The sequence below is a fragment of the Schistocerca nitens genome, chromosome 9, assembly GCF_023898315.1.
Source record: "Schistocerca nitens isolate TAMUIC-IGC-003100 chromosome 9, iqSchNite1.1, whole genome shotgun sequence".
NCBI classification, from domain to species: domain Eukaryota; kingdom Metazoa; phylum Arthropoda; class Insecta; order Orthoptera; family Acrididae; genus Schistocerca; species Schistocerca nitens.
In genome coordinates, this window is record NC_064622.1 from 123,560,576 (window position 1) to 123,587,668 (window position 27,093).

The following is a 27,093-nucleotide window of genomic DNA, read 5'->3' on the forward strand; positions in this document are numbered from 1 at the left end:
AGCTTGGATTAAATCAGAATGAATTTTGTGGGGAGGTTAAATTAGGATCATATTCATATTATTTATTTTAAATTTTGTGGGGAGGTTACAGTACCCATCGGAGAATGAAGAACGTGTATGGCGTTGCATGTCTGTCGGAAACCACCGTTGTGGAATGGTGCGCCAAGTTCCGCGCTGTTCCATGATAACGCGCTTCCCCATATCGCAAATATCGTAACAAATATGCCAACTTAGGCGGGACACACTCGAGAACCCGCTATTTACTCCTGATATCTGGCCATGCGGTTATCACGTCTTCGGACCTTTAAAAACGGTCCTGAAGCGTCGACGATTCCTGTCGGTGGAAGATGTACAGCCGGCAGTTAAGGACTTCTTCCAGTAACAGGGCAAGGTGTTTTATAACACGGGTATCTTGAAACTGGTGCGTCGGTGGGATAGGTGCCTCAATGCCAGGGGCGATTTTTCTTGACTTGCACACTAATTCTGGACTGTACGGCTTTCGAACGGAAACTATTTTATCGTTCCTTATATTCTGTCACTATATGCCACTATGATGGTTCCATTATTGTGTTATATTTTACTGTATAAAAAAATAACTACCAACAGTGAACTTGATGACATCTTTCTTTGACTACTTTGATTGTCTTTTGCCATTAGCGATTTGGCAACGGCCTTGCCGCAGTGGATACACCGGTTCCCGTCAGATCACCGAAGTTAAGCGCTGTTGGGCGTGGCCGGCAGTTGGATGGGTGACCATCCGGTCCGCCATGTGCTGTTGCCACTTTTCGGGGTGCACTCAGCCTCGTGATGCCAATTGAGGAGCTACTGGACCGAATAGTAGCGGCTCCGGTCAAAGAAAACCATCGTAACGACCGGGAGACCGGTGTGCTGACGACACGCCCCTCCTATCCGCATCCTCAACTGAGGATGACACGGCGGTGGATGGTCCCGATGGGCCACTTGTGGCCTGAAGATGGAGTGCTTTTGCCATTAGAGATTTGGAAAGTTTTATTCAGCAGATCGCTGCGTTGTGTCTATAGGATGAACTGTTAATCAAGTAAAATAATGCCCGTTGTTCTTTCAGTGAGATCAACTTTACACACTGAAGCTATCTGTTACATTCGGAAGTACTGAAAATACGAGATAAATCTTTCGCTATATCCAATAAATTTATGAAGCCACTGTGCTTGCTATCAAGAGTAGACAGTGTCACTCTATTGGAAAGTTCCGACGAGTGCAATGCAGCCTGAAGTCAGTAAGACAACATAATGAGATTTCTTCCAGTGATTTGTCTACTACGCGTAACAGAATGTGGCTATACGACTTCTACACGACTGATCAGGGAATTAATTTCATTAATGATTTAAAAAGACATTTCGCAAGGAGGACAGATATTCTCGCTAGTCCCAGGATGTGGAAAGGGACTGTGGAATGCACATAGGCAAAAAGACCAGTGAACTACACTCCGTGAAAAAGGACATTTATTTACACGAAGCATTCTCTACTTGAGTATTAGTAATGATTTAACAAATGAAAAAGCATTTTAATGTTATTGTTCATTACGAGGGTTGATTTCTTAACAAACTCTCTGGACACAGTTCTGTCAGCAAAGGGTCGCGTCACCGAAGGCTCGGACAAACTTCTCTTGTGATTGTATTAAAAATCAAACACTCGCTACAGCTGGAAGGGAAAGTCACAGCAAGGTAAGTTCACTAACAAAAGAAAATCCTGATAATTACTACAAATTGCGAGCGGTTACCACCAGACCTGGCTTGTGACAGTTCACTCTGCCCAAGGAAACCTCTAGAGCGCAATGGAGAAATTCCAGCCTGGTTGAATAATGAAAACATATCGCCCTTCCAAAAGCTAAGCTGAAAACCTATAAACTTGACGCAAGACCAATTTAGCCACGTAATTCTCTTGAGAACTGAATTTAATTGCTTCCTTGATTACATATATTATAAAACGAAATATGTGATTAGAATCTCAAACAAAATGTTTTACCGTAAGTGTGCTCAGAAGCAGTACATGTTGCTCACCCCACCATCGCACCACAACTGAGAGATCATGAAACTTTGCGAAACTTCCGAGACAGTGTGGGTTGGTGCAACATCCCTGAGTGGGTGTTGCGGATAGCCAGTTATCGCGGAAAATGACCCCATGGTTGCCAAATGCTTCACTGCACCCAGAAGTGTAAAATGTGCCTCGTCACTCCATAGAATACAGCGCGGCAATCCATAGAACATTTCCCGACAGCATGTCGTCAACTTCGATCCGTGCCAAAAGCTGAAGAGCGAGTTCAAAACATTGCTGCAGATCATGAGGTTCCATTTGCAGAACGGTCCGGGTCTTCTATGGATACCAGTATAAAATAAGCCGCAAAACTTTCCGTACTGTTGACCATAGGTGGGCAACTCTCGTGACACTGCATGACTACCACTATCAGAGGCATGTGTTGTATTGTCAAGTACAGAAAGCAAACCCCGTCAATAACTTCCAGCGGGGTAGGAAGGCTTCCTCTTCCATGTGACACACCAAGCTCACCCGTCTTTTCAAATTTCAGAATTGTCTCGTTTAAACAAATTAATAATACTAGAGCTCTCCTCAGACTTTTCAGTCGGCGATACTCTCTCAATGCAGCATTGTAATTGCTACCGTTCACATAAAACAGTTTCACTAACAATGCAAAATATCCCTTCTCGATTGCTATACTGTTCATTGGTATTACGTTTTGTCAAATGACAGCGTGGTTTTAATACCTTCATATAAACATTGTATAGCGCCAGATTTGCAACTGGTGGCAAAACCTGGAACTATTTTTTCCAATTTGAATCGGTTCGTCATTGTTGCATTAGCATGTCTACCAAGTTCCAGTACCAAAAGATACTTAGAGCCGACACTGGGCCTCCGCGAATAGCTAAACTTTAATTGTAGCCATCTGGTATATGAAGAGCATTTACTTTATCTCAACCCTACACATCGCTGAAGAGTGTACTGATTGTCGCCACGGCCGCAAGTGGGACTAAGCTCAACGCCCCGAAAACTCCAACAGGAGACGGAAGAAATCAGTCAGTTAGAGGTAACGATTTGGCTTCGTCGATAAAATTAAATGCTTAACACTAGTTATACTGGAAAAAATGTGCAGAGGCAACACCAAAAAACTCCTCTCATTTCGAGAAACAACAGGAAACATCATACCTTGTGACTGGAAGACAATTTGCTACTCTCTTCCCACGAACGACAGATGCACATGTCACTGAGCGTGACATGCGGATACCTTTGAAGGAACAGGAAACTATAAAAAAAAAAACAGTCGTGACAAATAACGTCTACCGTTACGATTATTTTTAGGTTAATGTTGCAATACATCGTGATTTCATTTTCTCTTTAGTCAATATTGTAAACAGTGTCAGTTTTTAAGCTTATTTACACGACTGTAATTGGTATAATAGTAGCAATAATCATTATCAGGTTATCTTCAATTCGAAAACTGGGTGCACTCGGCGACTGTCATGTGACTTATAAATTATAGAGTGCAGCAATCAGTCGTCCTTTTTTCAGATTTTACTGCGCATATCCAGATTTCGGCTGATAGCTAGCCATTCTCAATGCACTATTTTCTATTCTCAATGCATGTAAGTCCCTGTTGTTCGAGCGTCAGTCACAGTTCTTTGAATACTATAGTATTACTTAGTAAGTACTATAGTAGTACTTAGTTTTAGTATTAGGCAGTTCACCACCAGCCACAAGCAAGAGGGTTGCCATGCGCCACCGCCCCCGGCATCTATGGTCTGAAGATGATCTTATAATAAGATCGAAACCGGTCACCACATTAAAAAATTTATGCGATCAAGACTGCTTCCACTTTATTTATAATAATTATAGATCACTGTTTCGTATAATAAGAACTATGTTCTTTAATATGTTACCAATAGAAATATCTGGACTTACACCCATTGCATCCTGTATATATCAAGACATGTCACTGACGCAAGGGAACATATCTGCGAGACGACAAGAAACTTTGTGGTTGAATATCCTACCTACGAGGTCATACGAAATGGCGCACAGTTTCTGATAATGCCAATAAACGAAATCGGGTGTATCTCTTTCACGATATTGACTTAATTATATTTGGGATAACTAAGGAACACGTATAATTGAATGATCACACGGAGATTTCAGTAACCTGAATTTTTGTCCCATACCGAACACTTTCAATTTAAATTTGAAAATGATGTTTATGTCGTTTTCAGTTACACTGGATGTCTATTGACAATAGAACTTGCAAAACAATGCACACCAGTTTGTGATCTATGTAAAAGTGTTAACGACGGTAATATTAAAGAGCCAAGGCAGAGATGTTATGACGACCTACAATCATGCCAAACGTATTTAGGTTTTGACATGTGCTAGAGCGCAGTTGTATCACTTGATAACAGCCACACGATCGAAATTGCAATAGTGGGTTGTAAAAATAAATAACTTTACACTCAACGGTGACCATGATTTTATTTACAAAATTTTACTCAACTTTGAACACCAACTACGAGAAATTAATCAATAAATTTTGGCAACTGCAATATAGTACTTACATCAATGGAAAAAAAATAAAGAAAACTGGACAAGTATGGATGGTACTCGTGCTCTGAGGTGCTGCACCACAGAGACATCATTGGCAAATGAAAAATTTTCTTTACGTTTTCTCCAGCCATCACAATGTCAACTAAAGCCAGAGAGCTATATAGGGAGCCAGACTGACAAACAGCCAGAGCTCCAATATTGCAAATGATATGGCACATCCCGGAAGCCATTACTTCACCTCGCACGAGTGAGAAGTCTGAATCGTTAATTCACCAACATGACCTCACTGAAGAGGGATCATAACGTAGCGCCTATCAGTGCACTGCCATTGCTGAAAAACAGCAAGATGAAGCCCGGAAAGTCACTGTTGTCAATGTGTGGCGAAGAATGCTGATGAGCCCTGGAGTGAGGTCGCAAGTGGCTGTGCTCGGAAAGATACAAAAGTACCGCCTCCAGCAGACAGCAATAAATACTTTTGCGTCCAAGTCCATATTCTGTTCACTTACACTGAGCTAGTTATGATGCAGTCTGCGTGACATGCTGCCTCCCAATCGCCAGATGACTTCTACCATCGAGATAGCTGCCTGCTTGGCCTACAGATCCTGTTCGCTGTGAATGGTCATAATCGCAACTGACGATGTGACCTGCCTGGGCCTTCTACCTCTGGCTCGCTGAGAGCCGGACTTTGGTGTTTGGAGCACCGTCAGACAGTCGCTGTATCTGGTTGGCGCACTAATGGCTGCCCCCGACTTGTATCTATGGAGTCGACATGCACTACCATCTACATTACGTGCAGAGCTACTGGAGTTTACTCTGGCAAGCCTTCATCGTCCACGAGAGCGACCTGACAATAAGCAGTCTACGATTTGGAAGTGGACGCCACTTAACTAGCTACACCTGCCACCTGCTACCGTGCACGGCGTCGGAGTATTATGAGACAATGGCCTTCAGAAAACGCTGAGATGTATGTCAGCGTGTTCCAAGGCTGCGTGCTGCATCCACTGTCCTCACCAAGGCTGTGGAATTGTAAAACTTAATTGAAATAAAGTAATGCTACTTCATTACATCTCCGACCTCCAGCTTGCGATTCGCCATCGTACTCCATGCCTCGCAGAATTGTAACATCTGACTAAATGTAATGCTCCTTCATTACAGCAGAGAGCGCCAATTGGCTTGCACCGCCGTACTGCATGCTTCACGGAACTGTAACACTTAACTCGATATAATGTAATGGTACTTCACTGCAGCACAGAGCACCAACTAGCCTTCGCCACTGTACTCCATACGTTGCGGAATGGTAACACTTAATTCGATTAAATCTAACGCTACTTCCTTACACCAAAGAGCGTCAATTGGCCTTCGCCACTGCATTCCATGCTTAGCGGAATTATAACACCAAACCGGAACAAATCTAACGCCGCTTCACTATGGCACAGAGTACCAATTGGCCTTCACAACCAGTTTCGTAGAACAGTAGCTCTTAACACTATTTAATGTAACTCTGCTTCATTACAGAACAGAGCGCCAACTGACCATCACCACTGTACTCCATGCTTCGTGACATTCCAACACTTAACTCGAACAAATGTAACGCTACTTCATTACTGCACATACGACTAACATATCTCCGCCACTGTACTCCATGATTCGCAGAACTGTAACGCTTTATTCTAAGGAATGTATTGTTACTTCATTGCACACAGACCGCCAACAGGCCTTCTCCACCGTACTCCATGATTCGTAGAATTGTAAAACTGAGTCAAGAGAATATAATGCTACTTCATTACGGCATATAGAGCCTGCCGGCCTTTTCCACTAAACCCCATACTTCGCAGAACTGTAACATTTAACTTAAATAAATATGACGCTACTTCGTTACAGCACAGAACACCAACTCTGCTTTGCCACTGTACACCGTGCTTTGCAGAATCGTAGCTCGTAGCTCTAATAAATTTAATGCTATTTCATTGCAGCAGAGAGTTCCAAGTATCCTCACCACCCAACTTCATTTTTCATAGAATTGTACCATACTCCATTCATCAAGGAATTTTATTACTTAACTCGAATACATATAACGCTACTTCATTATAGCACAGATTGCCAAATGGCCTTCACTGTTTGTGGAACTGTAACATTTAGCTCGTATAAATCTTACGCTACTTCATTACAGAACAGGGTGTCAGCTGGCCTACCCCACCATAGTCTATCCTTGGGTATCCCGCAGTTGTAAGAGTCTCCGCTCTAGTCGCAGCTCTAGACAATACGTGTTCTGCACAAATTTTATTATGTATATGGATATTTCATCTTTAGGTTCTGACGAGTGAGTCTGGGATTATCAGAATACGTATGTGACATGAATGGCAATATCTCTTGATTACACTGACACGAGAAGTTTAAAGTTTTTACACTGTCAAGCGACCATAGATTGTAGCGTTGACACAAATTTCAACGTGATATCTCTGAGAATGTATGTTTTTAGCCCACTGTTGTATGGTAGTGAATTATGGACAGTGGGAAAGCCAGAAGAGAAGTGAATCGAAGTGTCTGAGATGTAATGTTACAGTAGAATGTTGAAAATCAGGTGGATTGATAAGATAAAGGAACAGGAGGTTCGCGATGGGATCGGTGAAGGAAGAAACGTGTGGAAAACACAGCAGAGAAAGAGACAGGTTGATGGGACTTGTCTTAAAGCATCAGGGAATACCCTCCATGGTACGATAGGAAACAGAAGAGGGTAAAAACTATTGTGGAAGACAAATGTTTGAATATATCCAACAAATAACAGAGGACGTAGAGTTGAATTTCAACTCTTAGATGAAGAGGTTAGCGCAGGAGATGAATTTGTGGTACGGTTCCTGAAAAAAAAGTGTTTTAAGAGAGTGATGGTGAGCCTGGGGAACGACAAAGCTGCCCTACATGAGTTTCGCTTTTACCGATTGAGATACCGAACCAATGAGAGATAAAGAAACATGTATAACGGAATCATTCTAAGGAGAAACTTATAACGCTTTCTTTTCCTGTTTTTGGATGTGTTGAATATCTATTCTTTTAGTGTCCAGTATTCTTAATTTAAAGACACTATTGAAATCAGTGAACATCACTACGACGCTTTGATATATGTGGTGACTAAAAACAGTCACTGAAAAGTGTTAATAATGGTCTGTGCGCTATCAGTTCACATGCCCAGAAAGGTCGAACCAGGTCTCATTCTAAAATAAAGAGTGACTATGAGAGAATTATGATACTGCTTGACTTTTTTCTGTCTAGACCTACTCACGCACTCTGTTTTCTTAGAAGATTGGAGTTCAGCTTCAGAGATGTCCATAACCCTAGCAACAAGGCTCCTTGTAGGGGCTGTACCGCAGTGTGCTCCGTTCTAGAGATAACTCCTCAAAAAGACATAGTGGTTACAACTGGTAACTGAGCTGTCCATGAAACTCGACCATCCTGACGAATACAATGTTGCCTACACTGGACGTTAAGAAGCTTTCCATCACCGTTTCCTAAATATGCTACTGGCCCACTGTACTCAAAATTAGGGTCTGGGAATTGTATATAATACTTTATCTCTCTAGCTGCTATGTGGAGGACCCGGGTTTGACGCTCGGTACTGTCAGGGATTTGTCTCTGGTGGGAGGACTGGTATGGTGCGTACTCACCCTCGTCATGCCAACTGAGGGGCTATTTGAATGAGAAAAAGCGGCTTCAAGGCCAAGAAAGCCGTCGACATCTGGGAGAGAGGTTTGCTGCCCCCATCCCCTCATATCGCATCCGATGTCGCTCCTGCCAGTGGACGACATGGCGGTCGGTCGGTCACGACTGGGCACTCAGGGCGAGAATGCGGATGATTTTACGTAAGCCATGTCGTGTGGAAGAGCACTTTGGGATACTGTTAAGTAGACATCTCCAGTCAGTCTCGCTTCATGCAATTATGTTCACTTTAGACTACTTGTTTCCGGATATGGTGTTGAATAACGATTGAAGGATGGTTGGCAGTGTACCCATGTAGTTGAAAAGCAAGGCGCCAGCTGTACTCAGTGTGCACAATTACTCTATGAGTCTAAATAAAATTTCACGAAGAATTATAATTACTTTGATACACTAGCAAAGTACAACTTTCACAACAAATCTGCATCGTAGTAAAGTATAACTTGCACATTAAGCCTACTTTGTAGCACTGTACATGGTTATGCCCGTAATGAGTCAGAACGCTAACTTTCTCATCTAGTTACATACAGCGTGTACTGACAAACAGAGAAGCAAAACTTGAGGTATTCTGTGCCTGTCTTTCTGATCGTAGTTGGCTCACCTGCTCCATAACGTTGTGCGCCGCCCAGCAGTAGAGGAACACCTGCGCTCCCGGCGTTGGCAGGAAGATAGCGCACCTGCAGGCGGCGCTGATGTCCTCGCTCTGTAGCGAAAGACAGAGGCAGGCATCAGATACAGCACTTACACAGCAGCCAGATCTTACGAATAAGATATTTTATTCTGTGATGGTATCAAATTGTTAGTAATCTTCAAGGAATATGTAATGTTACTGACCATTAAAACTTGAACACGGCGAAGTCGGCATGCAACAAACGTCAAATTAACATGAAATGAAGCAGTGCTTGTATATGTAAGGGGAACGATCAATAAGTAATGCAACACACATATCTTCTGAAAGCAAGTTGGTTCTATTCAGTATTCTAATACACTATTTTGGAAATTTGTGGTAAGTTCCTATGGAGCCAAACTGCTGAGGTCAGCGGCACCTAGGCTTGCACACTACTTAAACTAACTTACGCTATGGAGAATACACTCACTCATGCCCGAGGGAGGACTCGAAGTCCCGACGGTGGGAGCCGCGCGAACCGTAGCAAGGCGCCTTAAATCGCGCAGCTACCCCGCGTGGCCCAATACACTATATTATTCCCCACTCTTTTGGCTACAAAGTACAGTTTTTGAATATAATCTGCTTTCAATACAATGGACTTACACCATCTTACTGACAGGGCCTGTATGTCCACCTGGTACCACTTTGCTTGTTGACAGCGGAGCCAACGTCTTGATGCATTAATAACCCATCAATTATCCACGTACTGCTTCCCAGGGAGTGCGTCCTTCACGGGCCAAAAGGGTGGAAGGTGGGACATCAGAGCTGTAGGGTATATGAGCAAGAATCGTCCAATTAAATTTTGTGAGCTCCTCTCGGGACCTTCCGTTGCCATGAATAACAAGGAGATCGTTTGCATTCTTGTGGCGACTAACGCGCTGAAGCCGTTTCTTCAATTTCCTGAGGATAGCACAATAAACTTCAGTGGTCACCATGGCACCACAAGCGAGGACGTCACTTCAACCCGTTCAGAGTCCCAGAAGACTGTCGTCATGGCTCAGCGCACGGCTCTGAACTTTTTTTTGATAGGAGAGGTAGTGAAGTGCCACTCCATGGATTCCCGATATGTTTCCGTTTAGAAGAGATGAAGCCATGATTCGTCGCCTGTGATGATGTTCGACAAAATATATTCACGATCAGTGTCGTAAAGCACAAGCAATTCCGCCGTTCTTCTTCATGGTCTTCTATTAGGCGTCGAGGAACCTCAAGTGCTGGGTGAGTCTGTCAGTACTACCAACAGAGACGTCCATTTGAGCAGCGAGTTGTTTGATTGTGTTCCGTCTATCAGCTGGAATGGGAGTGTCGCACGTTCCAACAGTGCAGGAGTCACACCTGTGTGCGGCCGGCCGGACACGCGGGAGAATTGACGGGTTTGCGTGTCTTTGTTGCGACTATGACAGACGCCCCGCCCAACGACTCACCTTGCTTTTGTTCACTGCCAGGTCTCAGTAGACTTTCTGCAAGCGCCTATGAACATCTGCTGTGCTCTTTGTTTCCGTGAAACTCAATGACAGTTACAGACACCATTCTGAAGGCCACGTGCACAGCCGCCACCTATCGGAAGTTCATGAAAGTATAAAGGTTGAAGCGGGATATTCCATTATGTTCCACAACTAATTGTGAATCTTTTAACAGAATCTGACCGAAAACAATGTGTTTCAATGGTTACTAAAGGCCCCTAGTAAAGGACTATAATTTCAGTGTAACTACACAAAGTAGGAAGGAGCACGTCATTTGCATTCCTTACATTATAAATGTAGCCATTAGGGCAGGTAGTGATAAATGTGATATTGTTCTAAACCCATTATCCGAAATTACCTTGAGCATTTAATCAGAAATATCTTAGATTTCCTCGCTAGAGGCCCTAACTTTTCGAATCAATATTTGGAATCAGCGATCATAAAAGAATCACCTAATATCGCTTGAAATAGTAAGGTAGAAGAAAATTTCTGATTAGCATGTGGGATAAGAAACGGAGGAATGAAAATGTCTACCAAGGCTGGGATTCGAAGCCGGGTCTCCTGTTCACTAAGGCAGATGCGCTAACCATTGCGCCACCCTGGCACGGTAGTTTTGTACAGCTCCACGGACTACCCTACGTCTCCTGCCTCCTCAATCCAAATCCCAGTCATGCCTCATTTCATTAGAAGCTGCAGTCTGCATACATACATCATAGATGTTTTAGAATTGAAAAGGTCACTAGAACCATATAGTTTCATATGATTACAGCACCTATGCCGGGGTTTCAGCTATAATGTCACGTTTCGTTCGACGCTGATGTGCTATTCCAATACAGTTGGAGAGCCTTTGGAATGGCTGTTTGAGTTTAGGGTGAATAGCATGTGGGCTGAGGTGTGAGTGAGAATTTGGATTCAGGAGATGGGTGCGCTAGGATAGTGTGTGCGTTTGTGCAAAGCTATTGTGCCAGGGCGGTGTTGTGGTTAGCACATCTGCTTAGTGAGCGGGACATCCGTCTTCGAATCCCAGCTTGGTATAAATTTTCATTTCTCGCTTCAGTCAGCATATACTCGTCACAGGTTTAGAGATTCCTTGAGCGGTCAATATGAAACATTCATCACCTGGACTGAAGCACAAATTGACAAAGTTCACGACTACTATACAACACATCTTAAGACAGAAATGTGTCGAGCGATGTTAAGAGGGATGGTAAAGACCCACCATGGCTCGACGGCGACGTTAGAAAGCTGCCCCGAAAGCAAAGAAAGAGGGGTTCACTGCTGTTTTAACTTAGTCAAAGCGTCATAGACGAACAAAAAGTGAACGAAACCAAAATTAATGTGAGGAAATCTTTTCATCAAGCGTTCAACGGATTCGAAAGTAAAATTTTATCTACCGATATGATATAAAATCCTAAGAAGTTTTTGTCTCGCGTCAAATCTTACTAAACAGTCAAAACCATCTTTTCATACACTCTGTGACAGTAACAGCATCGAAACGGAGGACAATAGAAAGATGGCCGAAGTACTTAACTCATTTTCCGAAACTATTTCGCCGAGGAATATCGTACTGTGGTTCCATGTAAAAATGCCACACGAACATCAAGATGATATATATCGAAATAAATGACCACAACATACAAACTCAATTGAAATCGTCAAACAGAGGAAAGTATACCTGACATGACAGGATAGATATGCGATTCTAGGCCTATATAGCATCAGAGTATAAAACTGTATGTCGACGGAGGAGCGAACGTTCCTAGTGATTGGGAAAAAGCACATGCCATTCACGTTCTTAACAAGAGTCGTCGAACGGACGCATAACACTATAGTTACATACTGCTGACGTCAGTGCGTGGTAGAATTTTAGAACATGTTTTGTACTCGCGTGTTATGATATTTCTTGAGACTGAAAATCTCATCTGTTGGAATCAACATGGACTCGGAAAACAACGATCGTGTGAAACCCAACTCGCTGTGTTGGTCCAGGATACCCAGAAATCAGAATACAGATGCCACCCTCCTTGACTTTCGGAAGGCGTTCAGTACGTCCACCTAATGATCCAAATGCTAACGGAAATTTGGAAATTTGTGGTAAGGTATTATGGGACCAAATTGCTGAGATCATCGGTCCATAATCCTACACATTACTTAATCCAACTTAAAATAACGTACGCTATAGACAACTCACACACACCCAAGATCGAGGGAGGACTCGAATATCATACGAGATGTGTGATTCGACTGAAGAGTTTCTAGCAAACAGAATACAATATGCCGTTTTTAACGGAGAAATAGCATCAGACGTAAAAATATCCCCAAGGCAGCCTTATAGGATCATTACTTTACACAATATTTATGTAGGTTACATAGTAGATAACGCTGATAGTTCCATGACGCTGCTTCTGACGTATACACAGAAACTACAACAGTATATAATTGTGGCGAAATGGAGGAAAACCAGCAGAGGATCGACGCTTGGTACAGAGAGTGGCAATTGACGATGAGCGCAAACAGGTGTATCATGTAAATAGGCAGTATACATTCTTGTACGTCGCACGATTGCAGAACAATCACTACGAACAGCCACATCTATAAAATATCTAAGATATGTGTAAGGAGCGATTTAAAGTGGAACGGTTATATAGAATAAACTGCAAGTAAGGCAAATACCAAACTTAATTAATGGCGTGTGACGAGGACCGCGCGTCGGGTAGACGCTCGCCGGCTGCAAGTCTTTCGATTTGACGCCACTTCGGCGACTTGCGAGTCGATGGGGATGAAATGATGATGATTGACAGTCTGTCGCGCTGACCACGCAGCAACCGGTGGCGGACAGTACCAAGCTGAGATTCATTGGAATAACCGTCAGGATATATAGTCCATCAAAGAAAGAAGGTCCCGAGTTCGAGTCTCGGTCGGTACACAGTTTTAAGCTGTCAGGAAGTTTCATATGAGCTCACACTCCGCTGCAGAGTGGAAGTTTGATTCTGGAAACAGCTCCCAAGGCTGTGACTAAGCCATGTCTCCACAGTATCCTTTCTTCCAGGAGTGCTAGTTCTGCAAGGTATGCAGGAGAGCTGCTGCGAAGTTTGGAAGGTAGGAGACGAGGTACTGGCGGAATTAAAGCTGCGAGGACGGGTCGTGAGTCGTGCTTGGCTAGCTCACTTGGCCGAGCACTGGCCCACGAAAGGCAAAAGGTGCCAAGTTCGAGTCTCGGTCCGGCACACAGTTTTAATCTGCCAGGAAGTTTCATATCAGAGCACACTCCGCTGCAGAGCGAAAGTTCCATTCTGGAAACAAAGGAGGTAGCTTAAAAAATCCTCCTCGATCAATAGCTAAATATTCTTCATCAATCTGTGAGAGTAAAGTAAGGTGTCATGTTGTATGAATTGCTGGGAGACTCCGAAAGGCAGGTTCAACCGCTCAATTGGCAAGGCTTTTCCTATCTTTTGCGTCCTCAGGCACCATTACGTCGCGAAGTAGGAGAGCTATGTTTGGTAGTGTACCTGTCATATGTGCGCGACTGTAATGAATGTGTTTGTACGTAATGCCACGTACACATTGGAAATGAGGGAAGGGAGAGGGTGGGACCGATGCCGGCAGATAGCCCGCTTCTCTAGGAGCACCAAGAGGCCCGCCGAAAATATTTTCATCCGACGGACGGATCACCATCAGCTGTGCTGCATCTGCTCAATTTGTGAGACCCTGTGGAGAAATTTGGAATTCAATTTGGCGAAAAGACAGGTGATCGGGGACTTTGTGCCACCGCCCCTCTAGTCCCTTCTGCCTTAAAGGGAAAGCTGTCAACAGCAACCGGCGCACCCGGGCGGTCATTCATCCAAGTACTGGCCACGCCCGATGATGTCTAGAAGCGACGTAGCTACTTCGGCACAGCCGTCAACATCAATCTGTAATTCGTACCAGATAGGATTGATGGATGAAACAGAGAAGGTCCTTGGAGGAGCGCGTTCGTTACAGGTTCATTTAATAAGTGCGAATGTGTCACGGAGATTGTCGGCCAACTGTAATGTCAGAAGTTACAACAGAGACAGCGTGCATTACGGTGTGGTATCCTAGTAAAATTCTGAGGGCGTAAGTTCCTAGAAGAGACAACCAAATTTTTGATCCCCCAAGGTATATCTCGCGAAAACACCATGGAGGTAAAATTAGATTCGAGCTCACACGGAGCGTTACCAGCAACCAATCTTCCCGCAGACCATTTCCGATGGTAAGAGAAGAGTGGGCCAAGTGACCGGGTTACACATAGTAATTTACGCCACACACCATACCGTAGTTTGCGGAATGTAGATGTAGATGAAATGAAACACTACGCGGCGTGTTTCCCATCCAGAAATCGCTTTACGCTTATGAAAACTGCTGTAACACATACATATGTAGGAGATAATGAAGAGATGACACACTAGTTACGACTCTCAGTAAACAAGTCATGAAAATGTATGGTGACTACATGACAGAAATGAACTTTCCCTTCTTACGAAAGTAAGGTGAGGTTCGTCAGAATTAAGAAACGAAACTTAAGTACTAATTTGTACGTGATTTGAGGTGCGTAAAAGTATAATGTCGGCCTTGCCGCAATGGTAACATAGGTTCCCGTCAGATTACCGAAGGTAAGCGCTGTCGGGCTGGGCTAGGACTTGGATGGGTGACCGTTCAGGTCTGCGGAGTACTCTTGGCAAGCGGGGTGCACTCAGTCGGGAGGAGCTACTTGCTTGATAAGCAACTGTTTCGGTCACGAAAACCGTCAACAGATGGGTGAGCGGTCTGCTGACCATTTGCCCCTCCATATCCGCGTTCAGTGATGCCTATCGTCTGAGGATGAGACGGTGGTCGGTCGGTAGCGTTGGACCTTCAGGCGCCTGTTCGGACGGAGTATAGTTTAGTTTAGTAATAAGCAAAACGCAGGGAGATATCGCAGATAAAATAAATCTGAAGTTAGGCTTCTATTAGGTTAGGTGGCACACTGGTTAAGGTCTGGACCTGCATTATGGAAATACGGTTTTAATTTTCCCGTTTAACCATTCACATTGATGATTTTCCTGGTTTCTTAGTCCGTTAACGTGTATACTAGGATTGTTTCTGTGAAAAGAATACGGTTTATTCTCTTCTCATTCTTGTCCTGTGTGAGCTTTTGATCTGTCCGTAATGATATCGTCGTCAATTAGATGTTAAGCTCCACCTTCCTTTCTTTCCGGTTAAGCTTCCATCCAGTGAAAGACACTGAGGAAAACGTATCTCTCTCGCATTCGACCATATCCAAAAACATGCTAATTGTAGAGAAAGAGGAAAAAATCAGCACAAACGAAGGAAACTTTTTTCAGAAAAAAACAGCACTAAACAGTGGAATAAGGAAGAAGACGAAGATTTTCTAACTGTGCGTATGCTACACACTAAATGTATTGTATAAAAGTAACATGTAAATATTGTGATAATATAAAAGCAGAAATTGAAACATTTCAAAATCAGTGATTCAAGTTATTTTCCCCTTGAGCCATGAGTCTTCTGAAGTGGCCTGCCAAAAAACTCCTCTGTTTTGCCAACCTCTTTTTCTCAGAGTTGCACTGCACCCTACGTTCTCAATTAATTGTTCCATTTATTCCAAACGCTGTTTCCTCCAAAGGTTTTCGCCCTCTATAGTCTCCTGTAATACCACAGAAGTTATGCCCTGATGTCCTAAAATATGTTGTACCGTTGAGCCTCTTCTTTTTCTCAGTGCTTTCCATATTCTCCTTTCTTCGATAATTCTGCGAAGGATCATCTCATTTCTTATCTTATCAGTCCACCTTATTTTCGACATCCTTCTATTGCACCTCATCTGCAACACTTCGATTCTATTCTTTTCATGTTCTCCCATAGTCCACTGCCCTTCAATGCTGTGCTGCAAACATACATTCTCCGGGTTTCCTGCCTCAAATTAAGGTCTCTGTTTGATACTGATGTACCTCTTCTGGACAGGAGTGTCCTTGTTACCTGTGCCAGGCTGCTTTATATGTCTTCGTTGCTTCGTCCCTTATGTGATACTTTGCTTCCAAAGTAGCAGAAATTTATAAAGTCCTTTTTTTTTATTCAACGTCATCACCAATTCTGATGTTAAATTTACTGCTAATCTCATAACTCTTACTCCTTATTACATGCATTTTTCTTAAGTTTACTCCTGTACCATATTCTGTACCTATTAGATTGTTCAGTCCATTCAACATGTCCTGTAATTATTCTTCACTTTCACTGAGGATATCAATGTCTCCCTCAAATCTCATCATTGAAATCACCCTGAATTTCAATCCTGAACCTGTTTTTTTCTCGTCACCGTTGATGTAGACATTGAACAATAGGTGCAAAAGACTGCGTCCATGTCTTACACGCCTTTTAAGTAGAGTTAGAGAATAATATAACAAATCAGACGTACGATCAACGGATGAAAAGACAATATTTATAATAAAATATGTGGGGACAAACGTCCATGTTAGTAGACGAGACAGAGTGACGAAATGTCCTAATACACATTGGTGTAATTAATTTCGTAACTGAACGAGTTATAGGTTGGAAAAAGTACGGGAGAAGAAATAAACTGGCATATCTATGCAAGATAATTGTTGACGGTTTATGAAGTTAAAATGTAACGATAAAAAAGTGAGCACACGACAGAAATCCAAGTAAATAGTAGATCACTCAAATCAAAGAAATTATGTCTTACGTATGTGGCTTGGTATAGAGCGACGCAGGCTACCAAAACGCTGAAAGCGAACTGCGTCATCGCTATTGGATTCATGACAGTTTCCAAGTAGGAGATAAATCTGAAACAGAAACAATTACATTAAGCAAACAGCTGAAAGACTGTAAGAAATAATTATAATATTGATTTTATGTTATAGTGATATACATATTTCCTTAATTGCTGGAAACATTTATACCTAATCATTGCATACGCAACCGAAACTGAAATATATACGGCCTTAATTGGAATATTAGCGCCAGGACAATAAATTTCCTTGAGAAGTTAATTGTACCCCATTTATAGAAATACTTTCTCTTCTTTACTATGAATACTGTTATAGTAATGTATTTGTCCTCTATAACCATTAACACAATTCGATTTGGGTTTAATGAATTTCATAGCGTTCTTGACTGTGCTCACATCGGACTATTTTATTCCTATAAATAGATACATACTCCTAGTCTTTGAGCATAGCCTAGTAACATCTAATAAGAATTACAAACGAAGTTTTGAGTAAGAGATTGTTATAGTTTCTCTTTTTAACATGAAAGGTATTTGTCGTGTTGAGAACGTTTCGGAGAACTTTCGTAACTCTACCACTTGAGCGTTCTTCAGGCAGCGGGAACAGCCCTATTGTAAATCAGCAAAAACTTCTGCAATAGTTCATTCATTTTGCAAACGTATTTAAGTTGACTGATGTGTTACACTTAAATAACGATGCAGGTTTAGCCTTTACTACAGAAGATTCAAAATTTATCCGGTCTAAGTAAGAAACGTCAACACAAGGAAAAGGAAACTGCTTTCGTAGTCACTAATAATTGGTACAGAGGAAAGACCTTGTTTTTATAGAAAATAAACACTGATCATCTAGTTTTGTATTGTCAGAAATAAATTACTATGGATTACCAACAAGAATTGCTACATAGCATGAGGATGTCATGTGCTAAGGCGTGCATATTGGTGAAAACATAAACTGCAAAAGCGATATAATATACCCCAGATCGAATGCTTAAGTTCAACAGGTTTTGCCATGACAATTACTGCCAAATTTCGGAACAAAGAAATCGATGAGCTAAAATATATTTTTTATTGTTGCGTCCCTTGATGTCCAACAGGATTACTTTTAGCAGAAGCTCTTCACTTGTGCATAAGTATACATTCCACAAGAAAATAAATAGGATTTATGTGAGGGATACACAGCGGGCATATATGAAAACAGTAACAAATGTGAACCACAGCGTGAGTGATGCAATTTATGAGCAAGACACAGCGTGACTGAAAACATCAGAGAGGTTCATAAACACTGCACTAGGAAGAAATAATCTCCTTTAACTTTCAAATAGTCGTATATTAGGAGAGAAGTGAGTGAGTGCAGTGTTACAGACCCCTTCGATGATCCAACCTTGGAAATACAATATCTGTCCAATCGATGAAGTATTTTGCAATGCCTATTAAATTTGTTTCCCCGTGATACCGCCTTGTATACCAAAGAGGAATTCTTTATAAGGGATCAGCATGCTTATACTGTTTTAAAATAGTATTCAACTTTATTCAGTTGAGACGACCTTCATGACGTTTATAGTGAGTTTAATTTATGCAACAAGTAATTAGCTGAATGAAAGTACTCTTAACTCATTAGGGAAAACGATTTCATTCTAATGACTGCCGCACTTGGGACATTGCCGCTTCGCCCTCCTGCAGCCACTGCGGCGACACAGGAACATTCACAATAAACATTTAGGCTATAATTCATCTGACCAAATACTTTGCCTTTTTTGTCCAGCACACCCTATTTTAGACGTTCTTCAGTCAGAATACAAGGGCAGAACTGGCTTTAATGTGTGGTGCCAGGACCAGTGTGTTCCACATCTCTACCCTCATCCATTCCGTATGTCTCTCATAAATATCCCCAGGCAATTAGCATTGAACGGAAGGTACTAGTATCAATGACGGTACTACCTAAATGTCCTACTATGGCTTATGAGTAAGTTTTACTATGGGATAAAATGAAAGAAACAACAGATGGTTTCCACCGTCATAGGAAAAAGCGGTCGCCCGAGAGCGATTTTATATGTTTCATAACCTTAAGAAGACAACAGTGTACCAGTTGGTGCAATGTCTTTGCTTCAACGAAGCCTGCGTTGCGGATGTTTCGGCAGCCTACTTACGGAGTGAAATGGGCTTGCACGGTTTGTTAATACCACCCAAGGGTGAATGACGGAAGGTGCGGACCAAAGGGATTTGGCGCACTTCATTCACTGTTTATTTTTTTACAACACTTCTTTATTAATAACATTGATAATACTTTTAAAAGGAAACAGCACAACAGGCCTTGTAAATCGCTTAACTGCATAAGTGAACTAATAAAAATAATCGTTAGTATGTTTAGGAACACAATAAACTTCAACTCACAAATAGCATTCAGTTGTTTACTAATTAATTAAATGTCAGTTCAAGGCAATTTCCCCATATAATCAACAACTCTAAACCAGAATTCAATACACTTCTTTGCTATTAAATGTCTGCATAAGTTAATGGCCATACATAGTAACCTCTGAACAACAATTCAATTGACTTAAAAAAGAACACAACCACCTAAACATGTTTACAGAATTATGGGAAAGAAATGCATATACACCTGTTTAGCAAATGAACCACTTTCGGCCTGAGCCACCAACAACATAAGTCGTTCTCATTACCCACATAGAGCCACTCAGAGGTACTGGAAGCAAAACATAAGTCTTCCACGTGTACACCAAAGGCACGGTTTCCCAGACTGCAAGCCGTAAGAAACCAGTCAACACGCTCCCGCCACCAAGTAGGAAGACGTCGGGCTAGTCGACAACGCCCGCTACGGTGGGCGGGCGCGGCTACGTAACTGCTTGCCACAGTGGGTCGGTTCCTCCCGCAGCCTCTGCGAAGACCGGTGGCGAAATTAATGAAATTAGCACCACCTGTGATACAAAGGGCAAGCAACTCACCAACGTAATGAGGACATAAATTATTTGCATATACAACGTGTCCAAAACAGCTGTCTATCCACTACTTCCAGCACCTCAGAGAACACCACCTAACACACTGAATTCAGAGTCATCTAACCATACCGCGCAATCTGCGCAAAACCACATAAACTTCCTCCCTTAGCCCACTACGCTTAAAATAATGAGTATTAACTTAACACAAGATACAACTTCTAAATCTCCGGGTGACTGGCCTGGACTCGTGAAATGGATCTACCAACACATCATCATGGCCAATAAACCGCCTCCGGTCTCCACTTGCGAGGCACAAATAGGATATGTCCTGCAACACACTGATTAAAATATCTAAAACGGTGTTCGTTACAAGATTAACACTCAGTGTCACAGGGAAACATTAATCAGAAACAGACATCGGTTCGTTACAATAAACGCACAAATTACATGGCTGAAAAACACAACCAAGTCAGTGGCACACAAGAAGGTCAGTAATAGTAAGGCCCTTTATCATTTTCCCATTCAGAGGGGCGTAAAACAATAACAATTAAGCAGAGAAGTATGAATGCATTTCAGCAATTCAGTGACTGACAACAACTAAGTTTTTAAATGCAGAACACAAGTCCTCACAGGATAAAAGCGGCCTTACGCAATGGACTCCTAATAGTAAGGTCAAGCGTCCAAAGCATACTGCTCAATAAATACACCACAACGGCAAGAACACTCAGTAATCGCCAGAACGATGGACACTGAGAACATAATGCTGCTTATATCCAAAACAACTGTGCTCGCAATGGCGTCACATCAGTCACAGAGCCATAGGAGACGAGAATGTAGTCACTAGAAGCAAACGGTAGATCCATCATAAACAAGGTAGCAGCATGTTCCCGACAGCATCGGCGCCTCTACCCACCAAGTCCGCCGCAAACGCCCAAACACAATCAGGTAACGTGGCAAACTTTCCTCTCGCCACCACACACGGCGTCGGCAGACACGGCTTCAGGCCCCGCTTACTACTGTCCATCTCACTGTTTCTGCTCGCCCTCCAAAATCCAACCACTCCGCTGTCACAGGTGCCTCTGCGACTTCCCCGACGAGGGGGCGCCATTTCTCTCTTTCCTCAGCGACACAGCGATAATATTATACGCGGTATTTTCGATAGATCAAACACGAGCCGCCACGGCTCATGGAGTATCAGAATGGAATTACGATTGGATTGCACACTTACTAATAAACAGAACCCATTGTGTCGTTTTTTATAGGGGAGATATCATTAAAGGTAAATGTAGTATCCAGTACACCTCACATTAGTGTGATAATACCGTTAGTTTCCACGGTATATACGAGAATTGCTTCTCTTTTTTCAACATCCATTCTATCGGGAAATAGAAACCAAAGTAAAAAAATTGTCTTCAACAATTAGCTATAATTTCCGGTTACTTCTCTACATAATCGCCGCTTTGACTTTGACATTTGTCATAGCGTGGTACCAAATTTCTAATAGTCTCATCATAGAGGGTGTGACTGCGTCCTATTTCCAAAGCTGGTTTCCAACTATTTTTATGAGCCAAAGTGGTGTCCTAACAGCAGCGGTTCACGTGAGCGAAGAGATGAAAATCAGACGGAGCCAAGTCCGGTCTGTGCGTTGTGTAATTAAACACATTCCACTGAAAACGCTGCAGGAGCGTCATCGTTGCACCTGCGGTGTGCGGTGGAGTACTGTCATGAAGAAAGAAACGCAAAGCAGTTACATTATGTGGGCTGCATGAAATCAGTCGCAACCCCCGAGAAAAGCTTCGCATTTGGAGGGGGACCCTATTTTCTAGGCATCCCTACGTGCTCACTGTGCACTCAGAAGCGGAAAGTGCTACATGACGTGACAGATGGGGACACTAGAGACACTGTGTACCACAGCTTAACTGGATTTTCAATTTGGTTTTAGTTCCGCGACCCATCTAGGGTTAAAAAAATATCCCTTGTGTAAATGATCTGACAGATAATACCTGAAGCCGTCTGAAGCCTATTGCAGAAGTGACACCCTTATGTAATAGGATGAGAAATAATCAAAACGTTTTTACCCAGTGCTCAACACTTGTTGAAAACACTGTCAGCTGGTTGTGAAAGTAGAGAAATGAAGACCTTTCCATATCTTTATGCCCCCTCTACAGCAACAGTCATAACTAAAATCCACTAGTATAGTATCCCATATTTAGAAAAGTAGCCAAAACTCTCACATTTGCAGATATAAAATTTCGTTGATGTAAGGGGCATCACAGATTATATCTTACACAACAGTGGGGATAAAGCAAAATTTTTAAGTAATAGTGCTGTTGAAGAAATCACTGATATTGAGTGTAACAAACTACATACTGATCAAACAGGAGCGGCTAGAGTAGTTAGAGTGACAGCTATGAACATAGCTCAAGACAACATGAATCAGATTTCATTTTTACTGAACATGTGCCGAAGGAAGTTCGTAGATTCAAAGGCATCACAAGGAAAAACGTTAATTTATTACAATCTCTAGAGGTAAATCAACATTTAACCCACAACGAACAACCTCGTTCTCAATGACCAGACCTCAGTCCTAATTATCACATTCATCTCCATATAGCTGAGCACAATACAATTGTCGTATGTCTTATTTTGTTTTTTCTCACAATCTTTAGCATTATAATGACACAACTTGAATGCTCCAGTATCGTGTGACATATTTCGTTACTGTGTTCGATACTATCGATGATGTAAATTGTAATATAACGCTGGAATTTAACCCGCTTTTTGCTTGAGGTGAGTGCAGAGCATTCGATTTGACATTTCTGACCTAATGTCACGACGTAGACTGTGTGTTTTAATGATAACTTCGTTTTAAATGTTCGATTTCCTACACACTAGTATCCCTCATTGATGCTAGACAATTGTTTTCCTGTCAGTGACTCAATAAGCCAAAACAAGTTTAAAATAAACAAATATTAGTGGAATAAACAGGGCAGACCATAGGGGGATGAGCCGCGCCACAGCATAGGGCGGCAGGTTTTGGGGGTGGCAAAATGTAAAATTTTAAGATATTTGCAAAGGGACGAATTAAACAAGGCAATGAAAGTTTTGTATAAACGAAGAAGTGTAAGAAAGAAATACAAAGCAATCATAAAATCTTGGGAATTATCTACTGTATATTGAAGCAGATGACAAATGAAGCGCTGTAGTTGGTGGCCTGGCTTGCGTCTTTAAAAGTAGCAAAACCTGATAGTGGCAGTGTTGCCAACTTGATTTAATTACAGCGCCTACACAAACTTGAAAGATACCTATGTCTGCTTGAAAGCCCCGACATATACGAAAAACTTCATAAAAGAGAAAAAAAATAAATGTCAGCATATGAAGGCCTAACGGTTCCTAAAGAGGAACCTTCAGCTTGTATAGAACTGTCACTGAGAAAAACATTTCGTAATAATAAACGAAGAGTAAGTGAAATGTGAGCTGCCCGTCACATGCAATAGTCTTCTGAATCCAAACACTGTGATTAAGCAGCGTTTACAAGTGGTAAGATGCGTGCATACTACTCCCTCCCCTTTGGATCTGCCATTCATATCACTTACACTATTCTTCTAGTCACGCTCACTGAATTATTTTTCTCGGCTGTGTCTCACGTTTTTGTTTTTAGTTTTCCCTTATTGAGTATTTAACTATTACTTTTAGCTACCGTAAATGAAAGTACTTTCAAAAGTGCTTGTTTTCGAACCATAAATGTTGGTCGTGGTATGTCGGAAAGCACGTATTCTCGATATCCGAAGATATCTGTTTTTCCTTTATGTGCTACAAGTACACTAAATAGGCACTGGTGATTTGTACACTTCTTTTTTACTGATTTTGTAGCTGTAAGAGACAATCTGGTTTGGGACTTACAGAGGAAGTCTTAAAAGAAGTTAGAGGAAATGAAAATAATTTTCGACGACATGAGGGAGCAAGGCTGTGTTAACGGTTCCAATCTTGAAAACAAGAGCATAGGAGTGCAGAAGCGCATTTCTAAATACGAAAAACACTCTAAGACAGAAAAAAGGCGCATCATGAAGGCGTTCATCAAATTGGTCGCAAATTGATATTCGAAAAGGTATAGATGGAAGATGCAAAACTGTAAACTTTGGTTGCCGATGGAGGAATGTGTGATGATGCAGTCCAGTTTCACCATGCAGCTATCAAGGATAGTAAACAAAGGACATGTCGATACCAGGAAATATATTCTTCGTGAACTGGATAGTAACTAAGCCTCGCAGAAAGCTGGCGCATCAATAAAATACGCGGGTGTCAGCACTTGAGATAGTGTAGTTGGGCTCAGAGAAGCAGATTGGAGTACTCGGCGAATAGCTCGACATCTGAATAGGAGCAATGCCACTATTCGATGATGTTGGAAGGAGTGGGTGAACCATCGCCGAAAACAGCGTCAAGAGACGACAGAACACGAGGACCGAGGAATCGTCAGAGAGGCACTCGGAATCCCTGATTCATCATTATCATCGACCCAACCGGTGCAGCTGGTGCTTCGTTAATCACGAGGGCCATTAACAGGCGGCTCATAGAAACGGCCATGACCTCATAGCGCCCCTTCCGCCTACTGCCATTGACCTCTGACATCAACAGGTTCATTTGCAGTGGTGTCGGGCACATTTGGCCTGGAATCTCTTTGAACGTAGTAGAATTGTCTACAGTGGTGAGTTCCACCTCGAATTAAACCCCGATGACCTGCGAAGAAGCCTACTGGAGAAGCCCCAGACGGCAACCTGTCTGTAGCCCGCCATATGACCCGACGATCAGGACTGATGGTCTAGGCTGCCATATTTTCATTTGATAGCAGGACCTCTTTGGATATCATCTACGGCACCCTTACAGCATACTGCTACGTCGACGATATTCTGCTCCTTGTTTTGTTGGGCGAGAGTTTCTACTGCTTGTCTTCGTGACTACCAAATCCTACCTTGACCAGCAAGATCGCCGGATCTCTCCCAGACGATAGCTTTTGGGGCATTACAGGTAGGGACCTCCAACCAGCTTGTGAGTTTGACGATCTAAAGTGTCATTTGGACAGAATTTAGCACGATATCCCTCAGAAGGACATACAAAAGCTCCATCAATCACTGCCAAGCCGAAAAACTGCTTGAATAAGGGCCTGAGGTGGACCAACGTGTTATCATCAAGTTTTTCTGAAACTGTAATCATTTGTAGACACATGTACATCATATCTACCGATTTCCGATTGGGATAATTCATTCATGGTGCTTATCCTCTTTTCCTGTACTAAAGCATTTTATATCCCTGTCGTAGTCACTCGCTAAATCTACTTGTGAATGATGCTCCAAAGGCATCAGAATAAGCAGTTGAAAGCTTTTGTCTGTTGCGAAAAAAATTATGATTTATGTTCTGTATCTTCGCGACGCTAGGCGGTCTTTAATGGTCCTATATTTGTCCTAACCCACAGAAGCCTGTGAGTACAACAAGATGGAAGAATACAACTGACGGAATTGCTCTTGTTAAGTATAACGTAGAGAGGTCTATGATGCACTAGTTGAAATAAGCAAAGCTGGTCGTTGTGGCCGAGCGGTTCCAGGCGCTTCAGTCCAGAATTGCGCTGCTGCTACGGTCGCAGGTTCGAATCCTGCCTCAGGCTTGGATGCGTGTGATGTCCTTATCTTAGTTAGGTGTAAGTCGTTCTAAGTCTAGGGGACTGATGATCTTAAATGTTATGTCCCATAGGGCTCAGAGCCATCTGAACCACTTTTGAAATAAGCAATGGCGAAAATACGGACAAAATTGTTGAATATGGGGCTGGCGGTTTGGCAGTTCATATGTCTGGTTTTACGTCCGTTTACACAGTTGTGGTATGGTGTGATATATTACTCTATATTAAGGTTGTCGGCAAAAAACCTCAAATTATTGCCAAAGATATACCGAACGCTATCGACTTACTCGAAAAGACAACAGAGTATTTCACGAACTTCAGGGAGGACTCAAATTCGAATATAACTTATGAAACTGCCAACCCAAAACGATATAGAAAACCTCATCATAAGTGGTATAATACAGGAACAAAGAGATGGAAGAAGAAATTATTCCACTGTGAGGGCCAGAAAGTTGAAGATACGGAAACGCAGTAAAAATAGATTTTTTCTTTAAAGTAACGGAAGTTGTACTATGTGCTCTCAGGGAGACATTTCAACAACTGAAAAGTCATAGTGAGCTTTTTCATTTTTTTTTAATGCCATTAGTCAAATTAAACCCATACCCCCTGGCTGCGTGACAGCGTTAGCCATGGACAGGCTAAGGACATTAACGTTTTCAATTTTAGTTATGAAATTGGATTGGTCTCAACGCTGGTAAAGCCTGGTAGCACCCCAACTGAAACTTTGAAACTCATATAAGGGTATGGTTTTGTGCCCAAGGTAAATGTAGCCTTACAATTCTGCTACTACAACCAGTGACAGCGGCAAGTGGAGAAAGTAGTTTTTCGAAGCTGAAACTGTTTAAAACGTACCTCAGGTCAACTGTGCATGCTGGCAACGGCATCGACTGATCATGAGCTGGCTGAATGCTGAGATTTCAAAGAAGTCATACAGAAATTCGCAAGGAAAATATCTGTAATATAAGATAAGCATGCATTTACAGCACAGCAAGCAACCTGTACAAAGCGCAGGATGTGGGCTTTGGAAGTAATGCGAGAACCCGATTCTCCTCTCCTGCAGGCTTGTTACTCTCCTCGCGGCGGCCATGATACCTGGCTCCCTTAAAGACATATTCACTGCAAAAACACTTATGACTAAGTATGATACGTCAAAATAAAACGTATGAATGAATGACATTGTGAAAAAGGTTGATTAAGTGTGAAAACGCAATAAAAATACAAGGAGGGCAAAGTGTGGCGGGGAGCTTGAAATTATCGCCAGGAGGCGTCAAAAATACAATTTAACTGTTCTT

At 42.3% G+C, this 27,093-nt stretch overlaps 1 long non-coding RNA gene and 1 pseudogene across 1 annotated transcript in view; one reads left to right on the plus strand and one right to left on the minus strand.

Moving 5' to 3' along the window:
- The first annotated feature begins 663 nt into the window (after positions 1-663).
- LOC126204642 (5S ribosomal RNA) lies at positions 664-781 on the plus strand (annotated as a pseudogene).
- Positions 782-8,892: 8,111 nt separating this feature from the next.
- Positions 8,893-27,093, minus strand: part of LOC126203739 (uncharacterized) — a 101,904-nt gene continuing 83,703 nt past the window's right edge. Inside the window, exons 2-3 of the long non-coding RNA XR_007540362.1 lie at positions 17,135-17,234; positions 8,893-8,995 (exon numbers count right to left, since the gene is read on the minus strand). This is a non-coding gene — a long non-coding RNA (uncharacterized LOC126203739). The remainder of the gene's footprint in view (positions 8,996-17,134; positions 17,235-27,093) is intronic.